Source organism: Protopterus annectens, chromosome 1.part1 (genome assembly GCF_019279795.1).
Source record: "Protopterus annectens isolate FY-2018-M chromosome 1.part1, PAN1.0, whole genome shotgun sequence".
Classification (NCBI taxonomy): domain Eukaryota; kingdom Metazoa; phylum Chordata; order Ceratodontiformes; family Protopteridae; genus Protopterus; species Protopterus annectens.
The window spans coordinates 1,874,072,183-1,874,089,205 of record NC_056726.1 but is presented as its reverse complement, the minus strand read 5'-3'; the positions used below and the strand labels follow the sequence as shown (position 1 = coordinate 1,874,089,205).

The 17,023-nt window shown below is 46.9% G+C and overlaps 1 protein-coding gene across 11 annotated transcripts in view; it reads right to left on the bottom strand.

Moving 5' to 3' along the window:
* The window catches only part of LOC122812836 (protein 4.1-like), a gene marked incomplete at its 3' end in the record, with an annotated part of 3,376,257 nt that overhangs the window by 1,594,988 nt on the left and 1,764,246 nt on the right, over positions 1–17,023 (bottom strand).

The window sequence follows — 17,023 nt, the reverse complement described above, 5'->3', positions numbered from 1 at the left end:
AGTCATGGAAACAATAATGAATAGGAAACCTCCAGACAGTGGACCCAACCCAATTTGGTTTTGTCAAGGGCAAGTCATGATTACTCAGCATGGTGAACTTCTTTAAGGTCACCAAAGCAATGGATGAGGGTAAAACAGTTCACACTGCCTACCTTGACCTGGCCAAGACATCTGACACAATACTCCATTTGGGCATTGTTGACAAACTGAACAGGTTAGGTATAAACCCTTATGTCACCTGGTGGACAGCTAGCTGGCTTCACAGACAAAACCTAGGAAGTTGGAATTGGGTAGTCCACCTCTACAAAGAGGCCAGACAAAGTAGAGATCCTCAGGGATCAGTCCTAGGACTGCCCCTTTTTACTTCTCTGAAGCCAAACCAATGACAAGGGCCACTGGTTGACTAAATATTCAGATGACTGCAAATTAAGAGCAGCCATAGAATCCCCCCCTAAAAAGTACAGTTGTGTACACTTACCATAAATGTAGATGTTTGAGTGTATTCACTGTTGTAGTCACCACATTTGGGTTATCCCTGCCAGGGTGGCCTTCGGCTGGCCCGAATACCAGAGACTTAGTATTTCTGCATCGGTTGCTGTCACTTGAGGAATGACGTCAGTAGTATAAAGTAAGGCAGTCGACGCCATTACATCAGTTTTTCTTGCCCTAACCTCTCAGGAGCCCCCAAAGTAGGAGGCCAGGTTCTGGTGGAAGAACCCCAACAGTGGAAAATAAATACCAATATGTCCCTTGTAAGGAAAGGAGTACAACAAGGAATAATTGCAATAAAAGGAGAAAGAAAATAAGGTGGAAGGAGGGAGGGGAAACCAGGACTGCACTGTGAATACACTCTAACATCTACATTTATGGTAATGTACACAACTGTACTATGTTCTTCATGTTTCAATGTTGCAGTCATCACATTTGGGTAGATTCGCAAAGCTGAGGAAAAGAGTGGAGGCAGTTAAGGAAACTAAGGGCTGGCTACGATGCCCTGCAAGACTGCAGAGGCAAACCCTACCCTGGATTTGGAGAAGGGAGGCAGGTGGTAATGCTTGGTAAAAGTGTGAACAGATGTCCAAGTGGCAGCATCCACGATGCCCCTGGTGGGGACTCCTCTGAGGAAAGCTGCAGAGGTGGAGGCTGCTCTGGTGGAGTGTGTCCTGACACCCTTAGGGGAAGGCTTTCAATGGTGTTTGTAGCAGAAATGGATGCAGTGTGCTATACATTTGGAAATGGTTTGCTTGGAGATGCCTTTGCATTCTGCCCTGTAGCAAAGCTAACCAGCAAATGGTCAAACTTTCTGAAGGATTTAGTCCTGTCCAGATAGAATCTGAGCTGTCTGTTTACATCTAGAGTGTGAAGAATCTTTTCCCCTTGTTCTGGGGATTAGGAAAGAAGGTGGGCAAATGAATGGATTGGTTGACAGTCACACTGGACACCACCTTAGGCATGAAGGATGAGTTAGTTCTGAGGGATACCCTGTCTTTATGGAAGATGATGAAGGGTTCCACAGCCATAAGCGTTTGCGGCTCAGAGACTCTTCTGGCTGATGTGATGGCCAGAAGGAACGCTGTCTTCCAGGAGAGAAATTTTAGCTCTGCAGAAGCTGGCTCGAAAGGGGGGAGGGTGAACTTTTCCAAGACAAAGTTAAGGTCCCAAAGCTGGTGTTGGTGCCCTTCTGGGGGGCCTCAAGTTGCTAGCCCCTCTAAGAAACTGTTTGATCAAAGAGTGTGAGAAAAGGGGCTGCTCAGTGGGAAAGTGAGCAGACATAGCAGAGGCATGAATATTTATAGAGGAGAAAGACCACTGTGTAGTAGGTCAGCTAAGTAATCCAGGATGAGAAGGATGGATGGCTGCACCATATTGGCTCCCTTTGCCTGGATCCACATGCAGAACCTTTTCCATTTATCTGCATAAGACTTTCTGGTGCTAAGACGTCTGGCCTAACGGATAACATCTGGAACCTGTTTACTGAGGATGGCAGATTGGTTAGGGAATAAGCCAAGCTGCCAAACTGAGGGTCTGCAATTGGGGATGCATGATTTCCCCTTCCCTCTGGGTCAGGAGGTTTGGAATCTGAGGAGGATGCCATGGAGGCAGCGGGGACAGCCTGCACAGCAAGGGGTACCAATGTTGTCAGGGCCAGTCTGGAGCTAGAAGAATGGTCCATGGTTTTTCCTCCCTTATTTTGAGCAGTACCCTGGGGATGAGAGGTAGGGGAGGAAAAGCATAGACCGATAGATTGACCCAGGGGAAGGACAGGGCATCCACTTTCCAAGCCATGTAGTGATGCTCCCTGGTGCATTTGCTGAGCTGATGGTTGGTGTGGGAGGCAAAGAGGTCGACCTTCGCAGTTCCCCATTTTTGACTGTTATTAGGGTGAAGGTACTTCTGTCGAGTTGCCACTCGTGTCGGTCCAGAAGGTTTCTGCTTAATTGGTCTGCCAGAGAGTTGAGAGAGCGTTGTAGGGATTGTGCTAACAGGTGTAGTTGCATGGAAGAGGCTGTGAGCCAAAGGGTCATGGCCAGCCTGCATAGAGGGTAGGAGTGAGTCCCTCCCTGCTTGTTCATGTACCACATGACAATGGTGTTGTCTGTTTTGATCAGCAGAACCCCTAGAGAGAGAAGGGGGTTTGAAAGCCATCAAGGCATGCTGCACAGCCATCATCTCTTTTTGATTGATGTGCAGAGGGATTTGCTGTGGGCTCCATTGCCCCTGTATGCATCTGCTGTCCAGGTGTGCACACCAAGCATAGTCTGATGTGTTTGTGGTGAGGGTCTGGATGGTGGGGGGTGGGGAGAGGGGCAGTCCTTTGTGCGGGAGCATGCTGTTGCCCACCAAATAAATTCCTTTCTGAGGCAAAGAATTACAGGTTTAAGAGTTTCCAGGTCTTGATAGTGTTGACACCAAAGGGTCTTTAGGTACCATTGAGGTTTCCGCATATGCAGTCTGGCATATGGAATGAGTAGTATGCAAGATGCCATGAACCCCACAGCTTGCAGGATCTTCCTTGCAGACTGCTGGGGCCTGGTGGCTAGTTGAGAGAAGTAGGGAAAATTTGTGTCTCTGGTGTAAGATATACCATCTGGGATGCTGTGCCCAGAAATGCTCCCAGGAAGATTATCCTTTGAGTGGGCACCTGTTTGGATTTCTTTTCATTGATTGTGTACCCTAGGGAGGTTAGTAGGGGCTTTACAAAGGCCAGGTAGTTGAGCAACTTTTCCTGGCTGTCTGCCTGAATAAGTCAGTTGTCTAGGTATGGGTACATTTGAATGCTTCTTTGTCTGCAAAAGGCAATAGCCGAAGCCAGACATTTTGCAAAAACTCTGGGAGCAGTAGAGAAGCCAAAGGGAAGTGCAGAGAACTGAAATTATTGAGATCCTGCCCTGAAGCGGAGATATTTCCTGCATGATTCCCTGACAGGAATGTGGAGGTAGGCCTCTTTTAGATCCAGGGTGGCTAGCCAAGCATCCTTGAACAGCATGGGTAACAGCTGCTGGAGGGTGAGCATTTTGAATTTTGGCATCATCAGGAAGGTGTTTAGAATGGAAAGATTGAGAATGGAGTGCCAGGTGTCCTCTTTTCTGGGCACCAGAAAGTCTGGAGTAGAAGCAGTGGCCTGTCTGTTCTGCAGGAATGTGCACTACTGCCCTTATAGAGAACAGGGAAAGGATTTGCTTTTGAGTCTCCACCCACTGATTTGGCGGTAGATCTGGGAACCCTTTTGGGGTTGGAAGGGTGTGGAAAGAAAATTTGAATCCCTGAGACACGATGTTCAGAACCCACTGGTCCTTGGTAATGGTGGCCCAGGTGTTTCAATGAAAGGAGAGTTTTCCTCCTAGTGGTAAGTGAAGGTGGGCAGAGATGGTGGGTGGAGGAGGGGAGTCATTGAGAGTTCTTACCATAAGGGGGTGGCTTAGAACTCCCTGGTTTTGAAGTGGAGGTAGTCCACTGCTTAGATCTCTGCATTCCCTGGGGCTGCTACCTGGGGGGGTCTGTTTCCACGGGGCCTAGGCTGGGTCGGTTTACTCGGAACAGGAAAGGACCAATGCTTGAAGGGACAATGCCTGCTGAATCTAGGGGCTGGACCTGTAAGGAATCCTGAACTGTTTGCATAGAATTTGCTTTTTCTTCCATCTTTTTTAAGACCTCTTCTGCCTTAGCGCCAAATAAGTTATCTTTGTGTAAGGGAGCATCCAACAATTTAGATTTGACATGGTCTGGCAGAGGTTGTTCCTTAAGCCATGCAAGTCTTCTAATAACAGATCCAATGACTGCTGCAATGCAAGAAGCTTCTAGAGTGTCAAAACCACAGTGCAAAGTGGGTTTAGTTACTTGACTTGCAGAATGCATTAAGTGTTATAAATAGCACAGTTTTGTACCTACCATAAATGTAAATGTTCGAGTGTTCACACTGCTGCAGTCATCACACTTGGGTTATCCTGCCGTCAGGCGGTCCCGCAGTCGGACAGAGTTCCAAAGTCTTGGTCCGGTGTCGGTTGCTGTCGCTTCTTCCCTGACGTCAGTGTGCCAGGGGTATATAGTATGCATCCGACGCCATTTTATTCAGTTTTTCTTGCCCCAGATGTCAGGTGCCGCCAAGTAGGTAGGCAATAGATATTGCTAATAAAAAATATACATATAAAATAAAAACAATACCTTCAGTTACCAGCAAATACACCCCAAAGGTTGTATAGGATAGAAAGGTATAGATAAGTCCAGCTGGTTCAGAGGGGATGGAGGGAGGGTAACCTGGACTACAGCAGTGTGAACACTTGAACATCTACATTTATGGTAGGTATAAAAAACTGTACTATGTTCATCGCGTTTCACTGCTGCAGTCATCACACTTGGGTAGAATCCCAAAGCTAAGGTTGGGTGGCTGGTCTATAAAGAATTATAAGAATTGGCTATGAGGCCCTGCAGAACTGCAGTAGCAAATCCTGCTCTAGATTTAGAGAAAAGAGGCAGGTGGTAATGCTTTGTAAAGGTGTGCACTGAACTCCAAGCTGCAGCCTCCAAAATTTCCTTGGTAGGTACTCCTCTGAGAAAGGCTGTTGAAGTGGCTGTTGCCCTGGTGGAATGTGGCCTAATGTTATTAGGGACTGATTTCCATGCTGTGTGTAGCAGTACTGAATACAGTGTCCTAACCATTTTGGATATAGTCTGTTTTGAGATAGCCTTGCCCTGTGATCCTGCAGCATATGCTACAAACAGTTGGTCAGTTTTCCTGAAAGCTTTTGTTTTGTCCAAGTAGAAGCATAGCTGCCTGTGCATGTCCAAAGAATGCAGAAGTTTCTCCCCTTTATTCTGGGGGTTTGGATAAAAAGTTGGCAAATGGATGGTTTGGTTAAGAGCCACACTAGATACCACCTTTGGCATAAAGGTAGGGTTTGTCCTTAAAGATAGCCTGTCCTGCTGAAAAATTATAAAAGGTTCCACTGCCATTAATGCTTATAACTCTGAGACTCTTCGTGCTGAAGTTACTGCCAGGAGCAGAGCTGTTTTCTATGATAAAAATTTTAGATCAGCTGTATTGGCTGGCTCAAAAGGTGGTAGGGTCAGTTTTTCCAAAACAAAATTGAGGTCCCAAGTTGGTGTTGGTGCTCTAGGGTGGTCTTATGTTTTTAGCCCCTCTGAGGTACTGCTTTAGTAAGGGATGAGAGAATAAAGGAGGATTCGTGTTGTAATGTGCTGAAATGGCAGAGGTGTGGATCTTAATTGATGAAAAGGATAGGCCTCTGTCCAGCATCTCAGTTAAGTACTGTAAAATCTGAGGAATGTTTGGAACAAGAGGGTCAAGGCTTTGAGCCTGGTTCCAGGCACAGAATCTCTTCCATTTTTCTGAGTAAGCTTTCTGGTGCTAGGCCTCCTGGCCACCAAAATAACATCCATAACAGCTTTAGACAGAGGTGTTGCCTGTTTGACTAAAGTATCTGCCATGCAGCCAGGTTTAGGGTTTTGAGCTGACCGTGCAGGATCTGATTGTTTTGTTGAGTCAGAAGATGTGGAATTTGGGGCAAAATCCATGGTGGGCCCTGAGCCAAGTTCCTTAAGATAGGGTACCAGTGCTGGTGTGGCCAGTCTGGAGCAATCAGGATCATCTGTGGTTTTTCTCGTCTGGCTTTTAGGAGTACCTTTGAAAGGAGAGGCAGTGGTGGGAAGGCATACACTTTTAGGTTTTTCCAGCTGAACTGAAGAGCATCCACTTTCCATGCTTGTTTGTGATAAGTCCTTGTGCAGAATTTCTGTAGCTGGCAATTCAGTGGGGAGGCAAAAATATCTATGTCTGGACATCCCCATTTTTGCGTTATCATGCTGAAGATTTGTGGATTCAATTTCCATTTTTGAGGGTCCATGATATTTCTGCTTAGGTCGTCTGCCAGAGTATTTTTCTTTCCTGGCAGGAATTGTGCTTGCAGGTGAACTTGGTACATTAGAGCTGTGTTCCACAAGGTCATGGCTTGCCTGCATAGGGGATAAGAATGAGTGCCCCCTTGCTTATGTACCACATTACTGTGGTGTTGTCTGTCTTTAGTAATAGTTGTCCTGGATGTAGAAGGTCCTTGAAAGCTGTTAGGGCATTTTGAACAGCCAACATCTCTTTTTGATTGATGTGAAGATGCATCTGGTCTGTGGTCCACTTGCCCTGAATGCATTTTCCTGCCATGTGTGCTCCCCAGGCATAATCCGAAGCATCTGTTGTTAAGAGTTTGCCTGGCTGTGGGTTAGGTAAAATGCTGACCCTTGTTTAGGTGACATGCCTGTGCCCACCATCAAAACTCCTGTTGTAGGCAGGGAACCATTGGTATTACTGCTTCTAAATTGTGAGAGTGTTGAGTCCAAACACTTTTTAGGTACCATTATAATTTCTTCATATGCAGTCTGGCATATGGTATTAGTAGTATGCAGGATGCCATGAATCACAGGGCCTGCAGAATTCTTCTTGCAGGGAGATGGGACTTTTTTGCTAGTAACTGAAAATATTGAGTTAGTTGAACTTGTTTGTCTGGCGTGAGGTAAGCCATCTGGGCCGTTGTATTTAAGCTGGCACCCAGGAATGTAATCTGTTGTGAGGGTACTAGTTTTGACTTCTTTTCATTTACTGTGTACCCTAGAGAAATTAGCAACTTTTTCACAAACGCCAGATGCTGTAGAAGAATGTTCTTTGTCTCTGCTTGAATGAGGCAGTCGTCCAGGCATGGATATATTTGAATTCCTTTTTGTCTGCAAAATGCAATTACTGGTGCCAGGCACTTTGTGAAGACCCTGGGTGCAGTAGATAAGCCAAAGGGCAGTGCAGAGAATTGGTAGTGCATTGTACCAGCTTTGAATCTGAGGTATCTTCCACAATTTTGTCTGATAGGGACATGCAGGTATGCCTCTGAGGTCCAGAGTAACAAGCCAAGCCTTCTTGCCCAGCATGGGTAGAAGCTGCTGTAATGTCAACATTTTGAATTTCGGAATATCCAGGTAAGTATTCAGAATTGAAAGGTCTAGTATGGACCTCCATGCTTTGTCCTTTCTGGGGTCCAGGAAGAGAATTGAGTAAAATCCTTGTCCTTGTTCCTGTTGTGGTACTTTTTGAATAGCTCTCATGTCCATGAGGGCTGAAATTTGTTTTTGTGCCTCTGCCCATAGATTTTGTGGCAGGTCTGGCATTCCTTTTAGCTTTGGTAAAGTATCAAAGTGGAATTTGTAACCTTGAGACACAATATTCAGAACCATTTGTCTTGGGTGATTGTTTGCCAGTTTTGAGAGAAAAGTGCTAGTCTTCCCCCTAAGGGGGCTTTCAAAAGGGACGTGCTTGGCGTACGAAGAGGAAAGTCATTGTGACTGTTTCCTGTAAGGTTGAGACTTGTCCTCACCTCCTTTTGGGGTTGAGGTGCCCCACTGTCATTGTCTGTTTGAGCCTTGGGGTTGAGATTTGCCTCTTGGACGTCTGTATCTGCCTCTCTGTGGCCTGTCTGACACTAGAAAAGGCCAATTCTTTGTTGGCCAATTTCTACTAAACCGAGGTGGCTGTTCCTGTAAGAAATCCTTGACTGTTTGCATAGATTTAGCTTTAGCCTCCATTTTCTTTAACACCTCTTCAGCCTTAACACCAAACAAGGTATCATGCTGTAAAGGAGCATCCAATAATTTTGCCTTAACATGATCAGGTAAACTCTGTTCTTTTAACCAAGCATGTCTTCGAATAACAGAACCTGTAACTGCGGCTCTAAAAGAGGCCTCTAAAGAATCAAAACCACATTGCAGAGTATTTTTCCCACCTGTTCAACTGCATGCAATAAATCCTGCATTTCTTTACAATCAGGAGCTTCTGAGCTTGCAAGCATTTTTTATTTTAACTGAGCCATTAAATATTGTTGGTACTTTAGCATGTGAAACTGGCAATTTACAGTTCTTACTGCTAAAGTTGCAGACGTGTATACTTTCTTCCCCCATCTATCCAAAGCTCTGGAATCTCTGTCAGAGGGTACTGGATTTTTCGCAATGGAAGCCTTAACCCCTTTTGGACTCTGGGAAATCGTTTCTGGATCAGCAGAAGGATTTTTGTAAAGAAACTTGTGAGAGTCAGGGACTCTATAATACCTATCTGGCTTGGCTGGAGCAGGGGGTAAAGAGTCAGGAGATAAGCTGGATTCAGAGAACACATCATCCACAATATCTAGCACAGGCAGAATAGCCAGGGGCCGGTGCCGAGGCAATAAGAGGAAATCCCTGAGCCTTTTCTTGGATTCAGAGTAATCCTGACTTTCCCAATGGAAATGTCCCCTCATGGTATGTAAAGTTTCCCCAAAAGAATAATCCTCAGGAGGAGAGACTGAAGGGATAGATTCTTCAGCATCAGAGTCCTCATAGGGGGGTAGAGAGTATCCCTGGTCTGAAAAGGAATCAGAGGAAATGGAAACCTGATCAGAGGAGTCATAGTCTATATCCTGCCTAGGCCTTTTCTCAGGAGGGGGATGGGAACCCCTGATTAGAGTAATGAGGTCTTCGGCCATTTTAAGCATCTGTTTCTTAGGCATGGAGGACTGTCCAGGAGAATTCTGTACTTGTTTATTTGTCTTTAATGGTACCTTTGTCTTGGCTGTTGATTTTATGGTTAGTTGTGAAGGTCTGAAAACACCCTCAGAAGCTGATGCCTGCTCAGCAGCTCTGGACCCATCTGAGGGATTAGTTTCCGTGGGCCCAATACCTTGAGTTTCCAGAGGCCTAGATGTCTCCACGTGGGAGTCGGAAACGGCTTGTGGCTCTGAGGTAGCGGGTGTCAGGGGCTGCGAAAGCGCCTCACTGAGCACCGGCGACTGGCCTAGAAGAGGTTTCGTCGCCGGTTTTGGACCTTGGATGCCTGTCTTTATCATTGTCTCTGCGTTTTTTTCGGTATTGAGGTCGTTGGTTGATCCGACGGCATGGTATAATTGAACCTTTGGCCAAAGTAGTGTAAAGCAAAATCAAAATGTCTTTTTATAGTGCTTTTGTTAAATCTAGCACAAAACCGACAGCTAGTGACGTTGTGATCAGGGCATAGGCATGGAATACAGTAAGAGTGGAAGTCGTTATGAGGTATTTGCTTCCCACAAGAAATACAATTATTAACTTTTTCTGACATCGGTCTGAGGCAAGAAAAAGGTTTCCCCAACGGGGTACTTAGCTTTATTGAAGACTTCGGATCTGAAATTCGACTTCGAAAATCTCAGGAGTCGGCCGACCGGCACTTGCGAACTGCTTCTGCTTCAGGCACCGCTCGGCAAGAAAGACTGAAGAAAATGGCATTGGATGCATACTATATACCCCTGGCGCACTGACGTCAGGGAAGAAGCGACAGCAACCGACACCGGACCAAGACTTTGGAACTCTGGCTGACTGCGGGACCGCCTGACGGCAGGATAACCTAAGTGTGATGACTGCAGCAGTGTAACACTATGAACATCTTTAGATTGTGCCCAAGCAGGAAAGGAAGACATTTTTTATTTAAGGAGTTCCAAGGTATGTTGCTGAAATTTCAGTATATGGAACTGACAATTTAGTGGCCTGATACCAAGAGTAGCTGAGGTGTATACTTTTTTACCCCATCTGCCCAATGCTCGGGAATCCCTGTCTGAGGGGGTGGGACTCTAAGCAGAGGCTGCTTTAATCACTTTTGGCCCTTGAGAAATGACCTCAGGGTCAGCTGTTGGATTTTTAAAAAGATACTTGTGTGAGACAGGGACCCTATAGCACCTGTCTGGCTTTCAGAGAGCAGGAAGTAGGGCATCAGGAGTCAAGCTGGATTCAAGGAAAACATCCAGGACTGGGGGGATGGCCAAGGGTCTGTGTTGCGGAAGATCTAGGAATTCCCCGAGTTTCTTTATAGACTGAAGGTAGTCCTGCCTCTCCCATTGGAAATGCTCCCTTAAAGTATGCAGGGTTTCCCCAAAGGAAAAATCTTCTGGGGGAGAGGATGAAGGAATGGAGGCTCTGCATCAGAATCCTCATAAGTGGAGAGAAGTTGCATGTTTTCATAGTCAGATGCATCAGATTCATCTGACTCTTGTTCAGACAAAACTACTGGAGACAGATCTCTTTTTGTTTTTGAGGGGGTAGCTTGGCTTCCTTTGATCAGCATGATAAGGTCTTCCGTCATTTAAAGCATTTGAGATAGAGGTAAGGTGGCAGGCGCCTGCGAGTGGGTCGTCGGTTTCTTGGGTGTGGTTTGAACCCGGGGCCTAAGAAACTCTGTCATTTTTGAAAGAACGGTAGTCGCAAAAGAAGATGTTGGTTTGTGTCGAGATTCGGTAGTGCGAAGGAATTCCGCGGAAGCCGGTGTCTGCTCAGCAGCTCCGGACCCATCCAAAGTAGAGAAGACCGCAGGATTCTTAGTCGAAGAAGAGTTTTGCGGCATACTGGATTCTGAAAGGGTTTCGGTAGCGGCCTGCAAATCAACTGAAGCAGGCATCAGGGGCTGTGAAAGTGCCTTACTGAGTACCAGAGGACTGACTACTAGCTTAACAGAAGCATCTTCAGTAGTTTTGGACCTGTGCAGTGTGTCTCTGTCTTTATCTTTACGTTTTTTCGGAAGATCTGCTGTCGGATGGCTTACCAAAGCCATATCGAAATTCCAAGGACTGTAAACAAATATCTGGCTACAATAAGGGACCAAAGACGGATAGTTCTGGCATTGAACAAAGCACAGAAGCGACAAAGTACACTTGTGTACACTTACCATAAATGTAGATGTTAGAGTGTATTCTCCGTTGCAGTCATCACATTTAGGTTAACCCTGCCAGGATGGCTATGCCCAGCCTGAATACCAGAGCCTTAGTATTTCTGCGTCAGTTGCTTTCGCTTAAGGACTGACGTCAGGTCATCATTAGTATAAAGTAAGGCAGCCAACACCATTACATCAGTTTTTCTTGCCCTAACCTGTCAGGAGCCTCCAAGTAGGAGCCAAGTTCTGGTGAAAGAGTCCCACCACTAGAAAGTAAATACCAGTATGTCCCTTGTAAGGAAAGAGAAAACAAAAAGGGGGATGGAGGGAGGGAAACCAGGACTGCAACTGTCAATACACTAGAACATCTACATTTATGACAAGTGCACACAACAGTACTATGTTCTTCGTGTTTCAATGTTGCAGTCATCACATTTGGGTTAATTCCCAAAGCTGAGGAAATGGGTGGAGGCAGTCAAGGAAACTAAGGGCTGGCTAGAATGCCCTGCAAGACTGCAGAGGCAAACCCTGCCCTGGATTTGGAAAAGAGAGGCAGTTGGCAATGTTTGGTAAAAGTGTGAACAGATGTCCAGGTGGCAGCCTCCAGGATGTCCCTGGTGGGGACTCCTCTGAGGAAACTGCAGATGTGGAGGCTGCCCTGGTGGAGTGAGTCCTGACCCCCTTGGGGGAAGGCTTTCTGTGTTGTTTGTAGCAGAAATGGATGCAGTGCGTTATCCATTTGGAAATTGTTTGTTTGGAGATGGCTTTGCCTTCTGCCCCTGTAGCAAAGGTAACCAGCAATTGTCTGTGCACATCTAGAGAGTGCAGGATCCTTTCCCCTTGTTCTAGGAATTAGGAAAAAAGGTGGGCAAATGAATGGATTTGGTTGAGAGCCACAATGGACACCACCTTGGGCATGAAGGATGGGTTAGTCCTGAGGGTTACCTGCCAGTATGGAAGATAATGAGAAGTTATGTACCTACCATAACGTTCCATGTTAGTTGTCTTCTCTCGCCTTCTTTCTTGCTTGATGGATTCGGAGCCGATCCTCGGCTCCGACTCGGCACTTGCTAAGCTCGAGAGTCACTTTTACCAGCTCGAGGCAGCCCCATATCCCATGATGCAAGGCGGTAAGTACCCAGATCTCGTTTGATGACAAAAGGGCAATAGCACCTAGCATAAACACTTCCCAAAGGAAGAAGGAAGAAAGAAAAACCTGCAGGATGGAAGAAGGACCAGCTCTGTATGGTCTTCAGCATCATAACTCCTTGTAGAAAAGGTCTGTCCAGGCCTGGGGGAAGGAGGGAGGGTCGCAAGAAAGAATTCGAGAGAAGACAACTAACATGGAACGTTATGGTAGATACATAACTTCTCAATGTTAAGTTGTCAATCTCGCCTTCATTCTTGCTTGATGGGACCGCGTCCCTAGCACCTCTATCCTGGGTGGCTCAATGGAACAGACTCTTGAGGACTGTAGAGCCAAAACTGGCTCTGTCCCTGGAGGCCAAGTCCAATTTGTAATGGGAAACAAAAGTATGAGGAGTGGCCCAAGTGGCCGCTGCACAAATAGTGTCTAAAGGAAGTCTAGCTTGAAAGGCTGTAGAAGTAGCTAAGCTTCTGGTTGAATGTGCTTTAGGTTTTGAGCACAGCTGTTTTCCCCTGAGCCGATAAATTTCAGAGATGACAGAAGAAAGCCATCTAGATAAGGTCACTTTTGAGACAGGAAGGCCTTTCTTGTTATCAGCATAGGAAACAAAGAGTTGATCGGATTTCCTAAATTGTTTAGTTCTGTCCAAATAATATCCGAGTTGTCGGTGGACATCAAGATAATGTAGTTTTTGTTCCGATCTGTTTGAATAGTTTGGAAAAAATACAGGGAGATCAATGGATTGATTCAAATTAGTCTTTGAGGCGACCTTAGGCAAAAAGGTCGGATTAGTTCTCAATGATACTCTGTCTTTGTGAAAGACCAAATAGGGGGGGCGAACAGATAGAGCATGAAGTTCAGACACCCTCCTGGCCGATGTAATAGCTACCAGAATAAGGTTTTCCATGAAAGAAATTTCAGGGAGCAAGAAACAGCTGGCTCGAAGGGGGGAAGAATCAAGGATGTCAGCACTAAATTTAGATCCCATTGAGGAGGAGGACTCCTGACTGGAGGCTTCAGGAGGAAAATTCCTTTCAAGAAGGCTCTACAAAGCCTGTGGGACATAATATTGTGATTCAAGAACCCGACATGAAAGTTCGAGATAGCAGCCAATTGAACTCTAACTGTGGAAGAAGAGGAGCCTGCATGAAAAATCTCCGCTAAGAAATCCAAAACTGCCTGAACTGGAGCAGTGAAGGGATCAATATTCTTGGCTTTAGCCCAATAAGAGAAACGTTTCTATTTGCTTGTATAAATCCTCCTGGTAGAGGATTTTAAGGAAGCTACTAGAATGTCTCTAACGGGGTTAGAGATCAAAGGAAGCCTGGTTAAGGAAGGAAGTGGAGCAACCATGCTGTGAGGTTGAGAGAAGGAATAGACCGGTGCAGCTGACCGGATTGGTGAATCAGAAGATCTGGCACTGGGTCCAGATGCCACGGCTGTACCAAAAGGTGACGATGGAGGAACGGAAACCAAATTTGTCGAGGCCAATAAGGAGCAATGAGAATCATTTTGGCTCTCAAAACGGTTGCTTTCTGGATAACTTGAGGGATCAGAGGAAAAGGAGGAAAGGCATAAAGAAGTCCCTGGGGCCAATCCTGGGTCAGAGCATCTCTGGGGGGATGGCCTGGCAGAGGGAAGAGAGAGAAGTCTGGGCATTTGCTGTTTTGGGGAGTAGCAAAAAGATCACAACATGGGCGACCCCATTCCAGAAAAATCTCTTCCACTATAGATTGCTTGAGAGACCACTCGTGAGGCATGAGAATAGCTCTGCTCAATCTGTCCGCTAAAATGTTGGTTTTCCCAGGGATGCGTTGCTACCAGAAACCGATGAGAGGAGATCGCCCATTGCCAAAGTCTGAGTGCTTCTCGACACAAGGGGTAGGACTTGGTTCCGCCCTGTTTGTTGATATACCAAACTACAGACATGTTGTCTGTGTGGACTGCAATTGTCCCTACGGGAAGAAAGTCGTTGAGGGCTTGCAACGTTAAAAGCACTGCTCTCATCTCTAGGACATTTATGTGCAGGTGGTATTCGAACGGTTGCTACGTCCCATGAACCATCCTGCCCTGATAATGACCCCCCCACCCGATCAGGGAGGCATCCGTGGTGACAGTGGCTACCGGGGATGGGGGTACAAAGTGTCTGCCTTGGTGAATCTGGGGAGAAGTGATCCACCAAGCAAGATGACTCTTGCAAATCTGTCTCACCAGTATTTGGTGACGCATTGGAAGTTGTTGGTAAGACCACTGAGTGAACAACATCCACTGAAGAAGGCGCATGTAGAAGCGAGCCAGGGGAAGAAGAGTAATGGCCGCAGCCATGAGGCCTAATACCTTTAGAACCATTCTGGCCTGTACTTTCTTATTGGCTAGAATGATCCTGACATGACTTTGAATGTCTGAAACTCTTTGATCTGTAAGGGTAGCTGACATCCGAACAGTGTTTAAGTTTGCGCCTATGAAAGTAATAGACTGGCAGGGCAACAAGGATGACTTTTCGAAGTTGATCGAGATGCCCAAATGAGAACAAAGATTTATTGTGTAATCCCTGGCTTGAACAAGCTGATGCCTGGTGGTGGCTGAAAGGAGCCAGTCGTCGAGATACGGAAACACCTGGAATCCTTGGCGTCTCAGGTGAGCCGTGACCACTGCCATGCATTTGGTGAACACTCTGGGGCTGTAGTGAGACCAAAGGGCAGGGCTCTGAACTGGAAATGACTGGACCCCAGCCGAAGCGGAGAAATCTCCTGGAGCGTCTGTGAATTTTATGTGATAGCATGCATCCTGAAGATCTATTGAGCACATCCAGTTGTCCTTCTGTAAGAAGGGCAGAATTGAGTGAAGAGTGACCATTCGAATCTTGTCTTCCTCACAGACTTGTTGAGTCTGCTGAGATCCAATATTGGTCTCCAGTCTCCCGTCTTTTGGGGACCAAAAGAACCTTGAGTAGATTCCGGCTCTGAATGATCTGTTGTAACTGGCTGAATGGCTCTTTTTTGCAGTAGTTTTAAGACTTCTAACTCTGCAATTTCCCTTAGACCGGGTGGTACATCTGGAAGGGAATTTGAGGGATAGAAAGGACTTTCCTCGAAAGGAATTTTGTAACCCTCGGATATGATCGACTGTACCCATCTGTCTTGAGTGAGGGAACGCCAGGCTTCTGGGTACAGCGATAGTCTTCCCCCGACTGCCTCCAAGGCGGGACAGCCGGGCAACAACTCAGGGATGCTGAAAGGGCTTGTCAGAGAGAGACTCTCTGTTTCCCTGGTTTTGTGGACCCCCTCTGCCTCTAGAGCGTCTGTTGTTGTTACCCCCTCTGCCTCTAGGGGTAAACTGACCATGTGAATCCGGCGTGACTCCTTGGGATTTGCGGAACCACATTTTGCCACCCTTCTGTCCTTTGGGGTAAGGTCTAGAAGGGGTGGAAAAACGGACTCCTATGGCAGAAAGAGTTTTGCCGTCCTGCTCACACCTGGTCAACGTTTCCTTCACTTGAGGGCCAAACAAAGCTGACCCATCAAAGGGAGAGTTTGTGAAGGACGCCTTAAAGGGATCTGCAAAATTACAGAGCCGCATCCAGGCTTGGCGTCTTAAGAGCCACACCTGTACCTGCGGCTCTACTCGCTCCATCAGCAGCATATGATATCAGCCGCATGGAGGAGTTAGCAATGGAGTTAAGGGTTCCTAGCTGCGAAGCAATTATTTCCTGAGCCCCTGCAGCTGTAGGATCCTGTACTACTTCACCTAGCTCCTTAAGGATATCCCTCTGGAGTCTGGTGAAGTGACATAGGTAGTTCAGCGAACGCATAGCAAAGGTCGCTGAAGAAAACATCCGCTTACCATATCTATCCATGGTCCTAGAGTCCTTATTAGGAGGATGGACAGGTGCGGAAGTATCTGCAAGTGCCTTCGTAGTGGCAGCCGCCACCACCATGGCATCAGCGGGGACACCTTTTGTGAGGAAATGCTTGTCCGACGGGCAGTAATAAATTTAGAAGGCCTCCTAGGGACTGGCTCTACAGAGTCAGGAGCAGCCCATGCCTTCGAGCAATAACCTGCATAAGGGGTCGAAGGCGGAGACACCCAGGAGGTGGAGGGCCGAGATCCAAATGCCTCCAGGTATACTGACTCATCCTCAGAGGGATTATTTGTGGGCCAGTTTCCCTCTGTCTAAGGAGTTCTAGGATGTCTGAGAAGGAGACATCCTCAGAGGGGATCTTGGGGATCCCTCTGACTCATCTAAGTCAGTATCCAGTGATAGACTCAGGGAGTCTACGTTTCCTCTTACAGGTCCTCTTCCGAGGAGGATCTCCCGACAAATCAGGAGAATCCTCGGAAGAGGGATATTCCCAGTGGGGAAACCTGAGGCGGAGGATCTCTGGTTCGGGAGCAAGAGAAGTGGCAGAGATGTCAACAGGCACTATAGAGGGGAGCTAAGGGAACAGACTGCTGGCTGAGTCCAGTGGCCAGCACACTCTTCATCACCTCAAGGCTCCTCCCAGGGAGGTCCGAGAGAACCCGCTCGAAGAGCTAGGAACTCCAGGACCCACCGAAAGGAAGGCTCTGAGGCAGATGTCGGAGCCGAGCTCACCAAGGCCGAGGCTCCAAGGGGAAGAGCGGGTCGGACAAGGGTCCGATGCCACTCACCCCTTGGAGGAGACCAGGAAGCCCGGCCA